This window comes from Macrotis lagotis, chromosome 5 (genome assembly GCF_037893015.1).
Source record: "Macrotis lagotis isolate mMagLag1 chromosome 5, bilby.v1.9.chrom.fasta, whole genome shotgun sequence".
NCBI classification, from domain to species: domain Eukaryota; kingdom Metazoa; phylum Chordata; class Mammalia; order Peramelemorphia; family Peramelidae; genus Macrotis; species Macrotis lagotis.
Window position 1 is genome coordinate 171,080,089 of NC_133662.1, and position 13,784 is coordinate 171,093,872.

At 36.7% G+C, this 13,784-nt stretch overlaps 1 protein-coding gene across 21 annotated transcripts in view; it reads left to right on the forward strand.

The window, feature by feature from the left end:
* TIAM2 (TIAM Rac1 associated GEF 2) overlaps positions 1–13,784 on the forward strand; it is a 338,837-nt gene that overhangs the window by 285,146 nt on the left and 39,907 nt on the right. Inside the window, exon 1 of one of the 21 annotated variants that reach the window (XM_074187899.1) lies at positions 3,342–4,559. The exons of the other annotated variants lie outside the window; for them this stretch is intronic. The gene's annotated coding sequence lies outside the window, so the exon portion shown is untranslated. Of the gene's footprint in view, positions 1–3,341; positions 4,560–13,784 lie in introns of those variants that run through there. 21 annotated transcript variants of the gene reach the window in all.

The window sequence follows — 13,784 nt, forward strand, 5'->3', positions numbered from 1 at the left end:
TGTGTGTGTGTGTGTGTGTGTGTGTGTGTGTATGCATGCATGTGTCTATGTCCCCTGCATGAGCCTGCTTCATGAGGCATATTTGTATGGAAGGGACAGAAACAGAAAGAGAGGGAGAGACCGAGACACTTCAGATTTGTGGAAGTTTCAGACTAAAAATGTGTAGTTTGAAATGACAACATTTCATTTTTTTGTATCATTAAAAGCAATTTTAAAAATCATAATGTAGAAATTTATCCTTATCTACTATTTACCAGTATCTCATCCTCCTTAATCTGTGTTTGCTTATTCAGGCAGATGTGTCGGTAAGCCTCCTCTTGTTCAGAAAAGTGTATGCTAAGTTACAGCACTACCCTTTTTCCTAGGCTAGTGGTCATCAGCATTTTTTTAAATGAAAAAGTTGATATTTACTAGCTAGTATTACTTTTAGTTATTAGTTATTATTAGAAGAATTGTTCTACATAATTTTGTAGTAAAAGCAGCAACTACAAGTAGTTGACACGAAATTTGAGGTGACGGAAGGTCTTTGCAATGAGAAGAAAACAAATGAGTTCAATAGAAAACATTTTGGAAAAGAGACTTGTATGAAGAAAGAAGTCAATAGTAGGTTTGAATAAGAAGACAGTTTGTTGCTTGGATTAGAAAACAACAGGAAGTCTGTTAGTTGAAACCTGCTTTTCCTTTTCCTTGTCCCATCTAGTAGTGATATTTTGGATTCCCTATCCAACTTAAATCTGGACTTGTGGCCATGGGGCAAGATTTGAAGAATGTTTTCATTCAGTTATGTGCAGGACTTCACAGAACTGCAGTGAGAGAGGCTAGTGGATTGTTGCCACCTGGCATGCTCTGGGCTATATAGATGCCTTAAAAAGTAGAATTTGCTAATAGCAGGATCTTAACTACTGAATAATTAAGGGGAGGGGGCCAGCGTGCTTCACCTCCTGTACCTTTGCCATTTCCATTCCAGTCTGTAAAATTGCCAAAAAATTTTTCAGAAGGGGGGAAAAAAAACTGAGATGGTATGTTCATTGGGGCAGAATAATACTTAAATTTTCTGTTTCATTCACCCTGTTTCATTCAAGGTCTGAACCTTGGCTTTTTTTGTTCAGTTATTTTTTTATCCTACCGTCTCTTCCCATATAGCACTTTTTTTCCTCCTTTCTGTCAGTTCTTTTTTTTCCTTCCTTGCCTCCTATCCTGCTGCTTTTCATCCTCCTTTTTTTTTCATTTTCAAACAAGTATTACTGTTGTTCACAGGCATCCTCAGCACGACAGAAGAGGATGATGAAAATAGGAAGGTATATAATAAACAACATAATGTTCACTATGGAAAGGATGTCTTAGAAGTCATAGCACTGCTTCTGAGACAATGCATGAGTCATCTGGCTAAGAAGAAGGCAGGAAGGAATCTGGGCTTATCAGGTTGAACTCTGTCTCCTAAAATAAGTGGGACTAATGCTATTCTATGCATTTATCTTTAAAATCAGTTTATTATATCAAAATGGTGACTAATTAAATGACATGCCTATGGGACTTTGCAAATACACAGAAATGCATAGAGGCTTATTTCTTATAAAAGAGAACATTTTAAAAATGAATATTTCTGTTTCCAGCATAGTAGTTCATTTGCCACAAATACTTCCAACTATCTTGCCCCCCTCCTAAATCAACTGCCTTGTTATCAGAAGAACCTTTATTCATGGAATAAGCTCCTTACTACTAGTTATGGTGGCAGAGGGGAGAGCTAATCAGCTGTCCCCATGCTTCATTTCCTGCCTCATTCCTCACAATTCTCACCTTTGTTCACACACAACTCTCTAATCTTTTGTCTTTATTTTTGTACATGACTTATGTCTGGAATAAAATCCTCCCCCTGTTCACCCCTGGCTCTTGAAATCCTTTGTTTCTGCCTTTTTATACTTTTTCTGCTTTGGACTGGGACATAGGAAACTTAAGTTAAAGATTCTCCCCTACTTAAGCCTTACATCTGAAAGGAAGTCCTAAATGTCCTAAATGGCAAAGAAATCAAATTCCACCTGAGGAAGAGTTATATTCCAAGTTGCTTTGCCATTAATTGTCTTTTTAAATTTTACTTCTGCACATGAGAGTGAAAATGTAAAAAAAAAAGGAATGTTGTAAAGAGTGAGAGTGACAGGGAAGGATCATAATGTTGAAACTATTCTTCCCCATACCTTTAACTTCATCTTCCATATTTAAAAGGGGAAATCTCAAGGGAAAAACATTATATAGAGTACATAATTCCACTTTTCATACTATTAGAATGGGAAAACCTACTGTAGTTCAAGAATTTTATAGTCATAATGAAGAAATTGAGGTACAGAGAGTCATAGAACAGAGATTAGAACCCCAGGGATCTTTACTAATCCAGTACTCTTTTCATCATAACAAATTCACTTGTGTTTTCATTTGGATTCTTAAATCAATAGTTACACAAAAGAAAAGAAGACTAGAACAAAACCAAACTCTCCTACCCTGGGGGAGCTTACATTTTAGCTGGGGAGAAAACATACGTATATACAAAATAAATGCAAGGTAAAATTTTGGGAGGACAGGCACTGGTAACTAGAAGAATCCTATAGAGAATGTCTCAAGTAGTTTCAAAGCAAACAAGAGATTTCAAGAGCCAGGGAGGAGGGGGGGAGGATTTTATTCCAGACATAAGTCCTGTATAAAAGGCAAAAGATTATATAATTGCCACTAGAAGGAGAGTTATGTGTGAGCAACTGCCAGAGAGTCAGTTTTATTCAACAAATATTTGAGTACCTGTTATTCACACAGCCTGGTCCTCCTTGAGTTGAAGGAGGGCTAATAGCTAATTATGTGTGTGTTTTTTTTTATTACCAAAGCTAATTATTAAGGATTTTTAATGCCTTTTGATGTGCTAAGAGACCTTGAGGCCATTTACATATATACATACAAGTGTTCCAAAAGATAGGTTATTCCTGGGCTGTTGAATACTAAATACATTCCTCACATAAGACTGTACCTTTATTTTTTGTAATCAACAAAGAAATAATTTATTCTACCTGTATTAGTTAAAAAGTTTACATTTGAACTCCCAAATCAAAAGTTCAAAAGCAAAATATCCCAAACAAACCTGCTTAATATTAATGAAAGACATAGAACAACAGAGACCATTTTTTTAAACTGCACTAAGACTTTTGAAACACTCAAATACATATATATATATATATATATATATATATATATATATATATATATATATATATATATATATATATATATATATATATGTATTTGCATCCCCAGCAGTGGCTGATTTTATATATATAATCAGCCACTGCTGGGGATGCGAAGAAAAAAAATACTGTTTTTAAGGAACTTACATTATGTTGGTCAACACTGAATGTCACTTTCAGTTTTAAGGGGAAAGAGACCAAGACATGGTCTGTAGTAGCCACAATATTAGCAAGTCTGTAAATAAATGGAGTTGGTAGGGGTAGAGCAGAAAGTTGCCAGAACTGACTCCTCCACTGATCTTTGGCAACTAGTGACTGTAGACAGAGGAGGGATGGCCTAGAGTCAGGAAAACTTGACTTCAAGTTCCACCTCAGACACTTCATTATCTGAATGACCTTGGGCGAATTGCTATATGACTTAGTTTCCTAATTTGTAATGGGGATAATTATACAAGCTGTTGTGAGGATTAAATGAGCTTTTTGTAAAGTGCTTTGTAAACCTTTTATGCTATAATGTTAGCTATCATTATCTAGTTTTTAGTATTTTTAGCTTCTCATCAGCAGTTAATTATTCAAAATCAAGATTGGATTATGATACAAAGTGTAATCACTCACCTGCTGTTCTTAATAGCAGGATGCAAAAAAGGGAAACAACTGTCCATAAAAATCTATTTATCTTGACGATATAGGAAAAATTAAATTTGTTTTACAAATATGCTTGCTTTATCTTTTGATTTTATTCCCTTTTTTCTTTTGTCTTTCATATAGTTTTCTAATTTCACAGTTGTTTTTGCCATGATTTATATTCTTTGGCAAACTTCTTCCTGTCCTTTTTTTTATGTTCCCATCCAAATTTAAAATAACAGCAGCAGCAACAATCCAGCTGTTAGAAAAGAAATTTTAATTTGCAAGGTGCTGACCTGCCATTTGTAGTATTTGGGGATTTCAGAATTAACTGCTTATAAAGCCACAAAGTTTGCATAATTTCTGCAATCAGCATGCTGCGTCTTCAAACAAGCTTCTTTCCAAACACAAAGAAGCGGCTCCATATCAAGGGTGCTCATCAGCAGTAGAACAAAGGGCACTCAGAACAAGGAGGCTCCATGTGCCACACACACATATACACAGTACAGTGGTAACCGCAAGGCATCCGGGAGATTGCACAGTGTTCACCTCTGTGCTGACGGTCCGTTAGAAAGAGGCTGCTCTTTTTGTACAGTTCCCAGCAAGTGTAGTTGAGGATCACTTTACAAACACTCACTCTCCAGTCTATTTACTATGGTGGTACTACGTAGGTGGTGCCTGGATTTGCTTGGTTAACAAGTTCCATTTTTGCAGGTGAGATTTTTTTAAGTTTTTTTTTTCCCTGTGTCTGGATGAGAAAAGAGTTTCTCTTCCCACTGTCTCATTGACTTTGTCTTCTCTCTCTCTCTCTCTCTCTCTCTCATATGGATAGATAAATAGATAGATAGATACACACATCTCAATTTGATTGAGCTTCTTAATCTATGTGCAAAAAAAGTTTGTGTGTATGTGTGTGTGTGTGTGTGTGTGAGAGAGAGAGAGAGAGAGAGAGAGAGAGAGAGAGAGTATCCTGTTCTAGTTGTACACATGTCAGCTTCATTGGTAGTGACCTCTACCAAAAACATGTTTGGAACTTGCTTTGTTTGAGATGGCCAGTCCATGTATAATGATGTGTATATGTTTTAATGCTCTCTATCTACTGTTTTGTCAAAGTGATTTTTCCTGATGGGCAGGTCTAATCATGTCATCCTCCCTACAGATTACAAGTGGGCTCCCTATAATCTCCATAATAAAAAGAAAACAAAGAATGCTCTGTCCCTCCTACCTTTCCATTCTTCTTTTACTTTTCCTCTTCATATTCAGCAGCACTGATGTGTTTGTAATTGATGACTTCTTCCTCTTCATCTTTCTCCTGCCTTCCCCAGCTTAAAACTCAGCTTATATCCTATTTTCTACAAGAAATATTTTTTCCAGTACTTCCTCCCCCCCGACTACTTTAAGATAGCCTCCCATTTATACTACATATATACATAAATGTATGTGTGTGTATCTTTCTCTGTCTCTGTCTCTCTTCCCCTTCCCCCCTCCACCTGTCTACCTCTTCATATGTCTGTAGTTGTTTGAAGGTTGTCTCCCTTAGAATATGAGCTCTTTGAGGGCATAAACTGTTGTTGCTGGTGTTTTGTTTTTGTTTTTGTCTTTCTTTGTATGCCTGCCACATTACATTGTCTAGTTCATAGGAAATGTTTCATAAAATACTTGTTGACTGACTCCCCTTTCCAGTAGCAAACTTCAAAATACATTTTACTGGTTTTCTTGACAGTTGTAAAGTTTTACCTCTATTTTTACAAACTAGGTCTTTATCAAATTATTCTTATTTTAAGTCATAATAGTATGTTGGAAAGTCCCATTGATAAAGAGCAAAACCAGAGCAAATGGAACAGTCTGTCACATTGCAATAACTCAGAAAAAGAAAGGATGCTGAAATAACATTATATTTAAAGGAGCAGGTAGGCTTCCATAGGAACCTAAGGACAGTCAGGGTTCTCCAGAGGGGTATACTAATGGCAGACCTGAAAGAAGCCTGCACTTGGTGTAAGAAGAGAAGGTTTGAAGCTTGGCCTGTGAAAGCTAGCTGGAGACTTTGCAGTCTTTTCATTTTTCTGATTCTCAGTTTTCCTGTATGTAAAATGGTGATTTTAGTACACAATTGGAATCGAGAATTTAGCTGGAGAAGAATTCCTCTATATAACTTGAATAGTTTGTGAGTTTGGGAATTTGATGGCACATCCATTTGCCTCCTGACTCTTCTTGAAGAAAAGAGGCAGGGCAGGGCAAAGGATGAAACATCAACTCTGGGGTCAAATCCATCTCTCATTGTTCACTTCCTCTGCTCTCCTTGGACCTCAGTTTCATCATTTGTAAAGTAAGGGGTTGGAGTAGGTCCCTTAATGCTTTAGTTGTAAGATCATTTAGAGGATTGTGGTGAGAGAAGTGCTCAGTGGAAATCAAAGTACTATGTCAACACATGGGAGCCTATGTTCTTATTGTGATGATTATTTTCACTGTGGCTCAGAATCTGATACAATAAGCAATCTTTTTTTAAATTTTTTAAAAAATTTTAATTTTTTTAGTTTTTATAAGGCAGTGGGGTTAAGTGGCTCATCCAAGGCCACACAGCTAGGTAATTATTATGTGTCTGAGTTCAGATTTGAATTTTTTTTTAATTACTATGTAGAAAAATTTTCAAGACTTACTGCTGATTTTTAAAAAAAAATTTTCAGCTTAAGTAAAATCATTTGAATTGAGGTATTTTGTTTAAGTGGAGACCTTGGAGATTGGGGCTTGGGTCAGTAATAACATTTGTGGGACATGAAATCTCCCCACTCCTTATTTAGTCTAATCTCCTGCTGGTATGTGTACATATTTCGTGTGTGTGTGTGTGTCATATATATGAAATTATTTAGTGCTCGGGTCTTTCTGACTCCAGGGTCAGTGCTCTATCCTATTGTACTACCTAAATGCCCCTCCTGCAGCTATTTTTAAGAAGGTAAAATCTAGTTAAAATTTATTGGGAGAGTTTTGTATTAAATTGATATATAAACATCTGAAATCTCAAGTGGGATAAAAAAGTTAAGAGGGATGAAATAACACAAAATGGTGTCACAAGAGTAGTCACAGTGGTGTCACAGTAACCTGAGAGAGAGTTTGGAGGAGAAAGTTTATATAGTCATGTGTTTGGGGACAGGTTCATGAAACTGCATGAGAATGTTAATTGTATTTATTGTGAACATATGTTTTAACTTCTGTCTTTCTTATAGTGGTTTCTCTTATTGGGTGGCTTCCAAAAGTGTCAGGGCTGGAGTGATTTCCCCTATTAGTTATGCCTCCTTTGCTTCCACATTATGAAAATGGAGTAGAAATTCAGTCTGCCCCCAACCCCTCATTTTACCCAATAGAGAATATTTAAATTCAAATGACAGAGAAAGGTCTCTATGGTTTTGGTTTGCCTGGGGCTTCACCACAGAGTTAGGGAGACAGCCCACTGGAACCAGAACCAGAACCAAGTCCAGGAAATATCTGTGTCTGTGTAACCAGACCCTGAGCCTAGAATCATGTTTTCTAATGGGGGTAGGGAGGGAAAGAGATTGGTTGTGGTGTGGTTTTGGCTTCATATTGGAGGTTCATGTGGCAGGGGATCTCGAAACTTTGGGGCTTTTTGGTTCCACCACTTGTCTCCATGGCTACCTGTTGTCATTTTGTATTATTAGTTGAGTCAAATACTAACCAGCATCAAATGACTATTATGCTGGTCCCTTTTCAAGGGCATAAGAAGAAAAGTAAGCACTGCTTGAATGAAGACACATTGATCCTTGGGGAAATTAAATGACTTATCCAATTTCTCTGAACTTCTTAGGAGACAAAGGGGATCCATGAGTGTGGAACATTAATAAGATTGGGTTTTTCCAATGTATTGATGAATTTTGCCAAATATTTTCATTTTTCTTCCTTTTTTTCTAAAATGTCACCTTTGTACTAAGGTGATAAATATAGGTGATAAAAAATTCAAAAACGTACAAAAATATTTTAAATAAGAAAACTCCAAAAAACTCTTTTTAAAAAGTTCCATTTGAGGTAGTATATTCAAATTGTTCAAGGATTTGCCTATATTACTGTCACTTATCTCCCTTTTTCTTGTATCTCCCCCTTCAATTCATTCTCTACTTTCATGGTTCTCAAATTATGGTGGTCTAGAGACTAGGGGTGGTTCTTGAAAGCCCTCTCAGGAAGTCCAAAACTTATTTTCACAATAGTGCTAAGATGTTTCAATTTCTAGTAGAGTAAATATTGATATGACCCATAGAAACAAAAGTTCTTTGGTGGAGTCCCCAGGAATTTTTAATTTTTAAGTGTTAAAAGGGTCCTGAAATCCCAAAGTTTGAGAACTGCTGCCCTACACAGTTGCTAATTTGATAGTCTCAGATCACAAATCTGACCATGCCATAAAGCCCAAATGGTTTCCAGTTGCCTTTAACATAAAATAAAAAAACCTTTTGAAGGAGGAGAGCCGATAGGAAGTGAAGAAGTCATCAACTCCCTCATGGAAGTGAAGTGAAGTACAGTTAACAGGCCAAGGCATTTAGGATTTTTTTTTTTTTTAGGTTTTTGCAAGGCAAATGGGGTTACGTGGCTTGCCCAAGGCCACACAGCTAGGTAATTATTAAGTGTCTGAGACCAGATTTGAACCCAAGTACTCCTGACTCCAAGGCTGGTGCTTTATCCACTATGCCACCTAGCTGCCCCAGGCCAAGGCATTTAGAGGAGGTATTTGAACCCTGGTGATTTCACAGCAGAGTGCTCCAGCGTCATCTCCCACTTGCCATACGTCATTCTCCTTCATACATTGTATAATCCAAGCAAAAAGATCAGCCTGCTGGTCTCCATATACGACATCCCTTCGCCCATCCAATATCTTTGCTGCCTCACTTTGTAGAAGATTTGGTCGAACCTCATCCTATTCCTCTAGATGCTTGTACCCTTCCCTAAATGCCCTTAGTATTTAGTTGGATAATGTTTTAATAGCATTGACAGAGTGCTTTAAAACAAGTAAACTCTGTTACCTTCTTTGATCTTCACAACTCTGTGAGCCAGGAGCTATTTTCTCCATTTTAGAGAAGAGAATCCTGAGCAGACAGAAACTAAGTGACCTGTTTGGGGTCATTCAACTATTAAATGGCTGAAGTTTTGAAGTCAGGTCCTCCCCTATCCACAGAGCCACCTCTTTCCCTCTGCTCTAGATGCAAAGGGTACAAAGAAAAATGAAAGTGGTCTGTGCTTTCAAGGAATTAGCATTCAATTGGGAGAACCTAGCATGAAGAGGGAGCTAGGCTTGCTGTTCTGCTGGGGTTTGCATCCCACTGGGACTGGCTGCTTCCTAATTGTCTCGAGGGCGTGATTACAAGAGGTCTGTGTGTACTGTGTAAGTGGAGGACAAGCATATTGTGATGCAATCTCTGCTTGGTTCTTTTGAATAAATAAAATATATTGGAAAAATACAGTTTTAGCTAAAATGCCTAAATTTCATGACAGAAAGAAAACTTCAAAGTTCTGTGATTCTGCTGTGATTATGTAAACCCTTGAAAACTCAGAATGGCTTCTGACCGGAATTTCTGACAGTCAATGTCATCATCACTTAGCAAGCTCTTATTTGATGGATACTATGTGCCAGACACTGGTTGAGGGTTCCTAGGGAAAGATTTATGGGTTTGAGGAGGCTCCTGTCCTGTGGTCTTTGTCATTTTTATAATAAAATGCAGCAGAGGCTTAACTTACCTACCAGACATGTTAAAAGTTGAGTACAGCAGAGAGCTTGCCCCCCCCCCCTTAGACTCCTTAAAGATGAAAGCTGTGTTGCATTGAAAGGGAAAAAAAGTGCTGTACTCTGGATCAAGAGACCTGGGTTCAAATTTCATCACTGACTTTATTAATTGAGACTGGACAGAGCACCAGCCCTGTAAATTGGGAAGATTCATCTTTAGTGAGTTCAAATCCTTCCTCAGATATTTACTAGCTGTGTGACCCTGGACAAATCATTGAACCCAACCCTGTTGCCTTGGTTTCCTCATCTGTAAAATGATCTGGAGAAAGAAATGGTAAACCACTCCAATATCTTTGCCAAGAAAATCCCAAAGTAGGGTCATGAAGAGTTGGGCATGGCAGAAATGACTGACAAAAAAACCATGTGTATGACTACTCGGTGACTTCATCTGAGCGTGGTACATTTGTATCCTGTGTCTAGCTCATTGTAGGGCACAAGGAGGGCACTTCATAAATAAATGCTTATTGATCGTTACTTCCTTCATGTAGTGGTCAGGACAAAAGGTCTCTGGGAAGCTTCCAGAGTATAGAGTAGCTGTTATTGCAGGGAAAAAGTTACTCAGTCATTTATCAAATTAACTCCTTAACCCTCTGACTTTTCTGCTCCCTCAAATGTGCTTTAATGATACTGGGTACCCTTTCAAAGCCATTTCCTAGGATATATATGTTTTTGTTGAGATAATATTGTTTAAAATGCCACATCAAAAGGAACAACAACAAAAAGACTACAGGGAATCTTTGTGGTCACTGCAGGTGTTGGCTTATGGGGAAGAGAGATTCCCAGTTCTGTGTTTTCTTTGGCAAGTTTCTTTGGGAAGGGCTAGAGTACCAGCTTTCAGAAGTAGTGAATCTAACCAAAAGAAGAACTCGGTGGTCACTATTTAATTTATATTGAATGCAACTATAGACCCTTCTTCTTGTGATGTTTAAATATCTATGTACATATAGATGAGGCATACATAATGCTTCTTACACAAACGCTCTAGACTCTGGCAGTCTGACTAATCCTTTGTATTCTTAATACTTTGATGCTTATATCTGTTGACAATGACTCTCCTTGGTTCATGAGTTTTTATTTGTGCAGTGACATCCTACGTTTCTATCAGGAAATACACTTCCTCAGTTGAAGCTTCTTTAATAAATCCTGAGAAAAGTCTGGTGATTTTAGCATAGATCTGGAGCTTTAAAGGTTCTTAGAGACTAGTCTAATTGTAAACCTCTTATTTGTAGATGAGGTAACTGTGGCATAGGAAGGTTAAGGGACTTTGCCCTGGTTATAAGTAAGTGGTCATTTTCAGGGGTGGAATTTGAACACAGGTCCTTGCCTCCAGAGACTCCATATTCTCTATCATCATATAAACTAGTTATTTACAACTATTAATCCAGGTCCCAAAGAGGAATAAAGATGAGCTGTGGAGAAGGGTGGGTGTGGGGAAAATGGAGGCATCCTGATGTGGGAGTATTTGATGAGGAGTCTGAAGATTGGAAGCAAGTCCTGGCTATGCTGTGTGATAGCCTTGTGACCTTAGTGTTGTCACTTCTCTGTAGGCTTTAGTTTTCTTATTTGTAACGGGAGGGAATTTGACCAAGACAGCAGGCCTCTTCCTGGCTCTTAACATTGTGTGGTTGAGGCTCCTTGCCTCCAGCTGAAGCTTTTTCTTTTCTAAGTCTATAATTATTGATTATAGAAGAATGTGGCACATGAATTAAAACTCAGATTTAAAAAGAAACAACAGCAAGGATTTGAGGAAGTTAACTTCTTGTTTGCTATTGTAGCACATCAATATCCTTGATTGTTAGGATCAGGATATTACTCTAGTGGCCTAACAAATGGCCCTTGAGTAACATTATTTAGAAATTTTTCATTGTGTACTCAGCTAGTTGATATAATTGACAAAACCCAGCAACCAGTGATAAATTGCATTTATAATAACTGGAGATAATATAAAATATTTGGAGTCTATTTGCCAAAACAAATCCAGGAACTGTATGAACAATTACAAAATACTTTTTTCACAGAAAGTAAAACCTAAACAAGTGGAGAAATATTAATTGCTAAACCTCCTAAGTTAATAACCAGACCAAACTACCAAAAAATTATTTAAAGCTAGAAAATAACAAAATTGACCTGGAAAAACAAAAGGTTAAAGGAAATCCATGAAAAAAAAATTGAAGTGGCCTAGCAGTACCAGATCTCAAAGTAGTAATCATCAAACCAATCTTGTGCTAAATATCTTGTGCTAGATATCTAGACTAGATTAGGTGTACTGTAGAAAACCATAGCGATGGAGTGAGAAATTGCTGGAAAAAGAGAGCCTAGATCTAGAATAACTTAGCACACCTTTTTACCAAGAGGTCATTGACACATGATTTAGATATAAGGAAAGACTTTTAACTATCAGTTTTATCGATAAGGGAAGACAAGAAATAGAGAGTATTATGGATGTAATCATTTTGAATACATTAAAAAATTACTGCACAAAGCCAGTGCTTACCGAGATAAGAAAAGCAGGAAACTGGGAAAACTTTATAGCAAGAAAGGCCTTATTTTTCATATATGGAGAAATATATGAGTCAAGCTTCTAAGAATGAGTCATTCCCCAATTGATCCAAGGATATGAACAGTTAGTTTTCAGATGAAGTCAAAGCTATAGTCATGAAAAGATTTTCTAAGTCACTATCATATGAAAAAATGCTCCAAATCTTTGACTGGAGAAATGCAAATTAAAATAACCCTGAGCTACAATCTCAGACCTATCAGATTGGCTAATATGACAGAAAAGGACAATGACAAATGGGACACTAATGCTCTGTTGGTGGAGTTATGAACTGATGCAACCATTTTGGGAAGCAAAGAGCTATGAATCCATGCATACTCTTTAACCCTACAATACTACTACCAGTTCTGTATTCCAAACAGGACCTATATGTTCAAAAATATTTACAGCAGCTATTTCTGTGGTGGCAAAGAATTAAAAATCAGTTGGAGTATGACTTGACAAGTTACATGGGATATGATTGTTATGGCTTACATGAACTAGTGAGCAAACCAGGAGAATATTGTACACAGTAACAATATTGTATGATGATCAAGTATGAATAACTGCTCAGCAACATAATGATATAAGACAGACAAGGACTTGAAAAATGTTATTCACCTCCAGAGAAAGAACTGAATGCAGAATGAAATAGACTTTTTACTTTCTTTTTTTAATATAATATGGCTAATATAGAAATATATTTTGCATGACTGCACATTTATGATCCATATCAATTTTCTTGCTTCAAGAAGGGGGAGAGAGAGAAATTAGAATTTAAATTTTAAAAATGAATGTTAACATTTTTACATGTAATTGAGAAAAAATTTTTTTAATTTTTTTACTTAAGGCAAGGTCACATAGCTAGGCAATTATTAAGTGTCTGAGGCTGAATTTGAACTCAGGTCCTCCTGACTCTAGGGTTGGTGCTCTATACACTGCACCACCTAGCTTCCCCCCTCAAAACTTTTAAATAACCCCCCAAAATGGGAAAAATGTGCACCAAGAATAATACTCCCATTTTCTCCTTTGAACAGATTATGCCTTTAAATCCAAATATCCTTTGAGCACATGGGATTAGAGATAGATATTGGAATGACAAGGTTACCTTGAGTAAATTTCAATATTTATGTTGAAATATCCATTATTTTATTTGAATGAAGCAATTGTATAGAAATGCTATAATACATTTTGCACTATCTTTGGTAATAAGGAATATTTTTATTTTAATTTAAACTCTGTCTTTTAAATAAGGAAATTGAACAGAAGGACAGAAACAAGGAAATGCAAAAATGGCCCCATTTCACCTCCTATTTAAAACCTTGCCTGCCATACTACAGATCAGATGTTCAGTCCCCTGAGTCAGTTGAATAGAATATAATCTGCTGAGTAGAGTAAAATCAAGACTGAATTTTAATAACTTGAGACATAGTTACTTAATACCCTTTTGTGCATTTTTTTTTAATGAAAAGGGATGTTGTCATAGCAACATATTGAACTATTATCTGTGCTTTCCAGTAAATGGTTCTTTCTCACTTTATAAAGTGTAGTACAGTGAAAACCTTTACATTACACTTTGCACATAAGGTTGTTTCATTAACAATTTTTGCCATTATATAGAAAT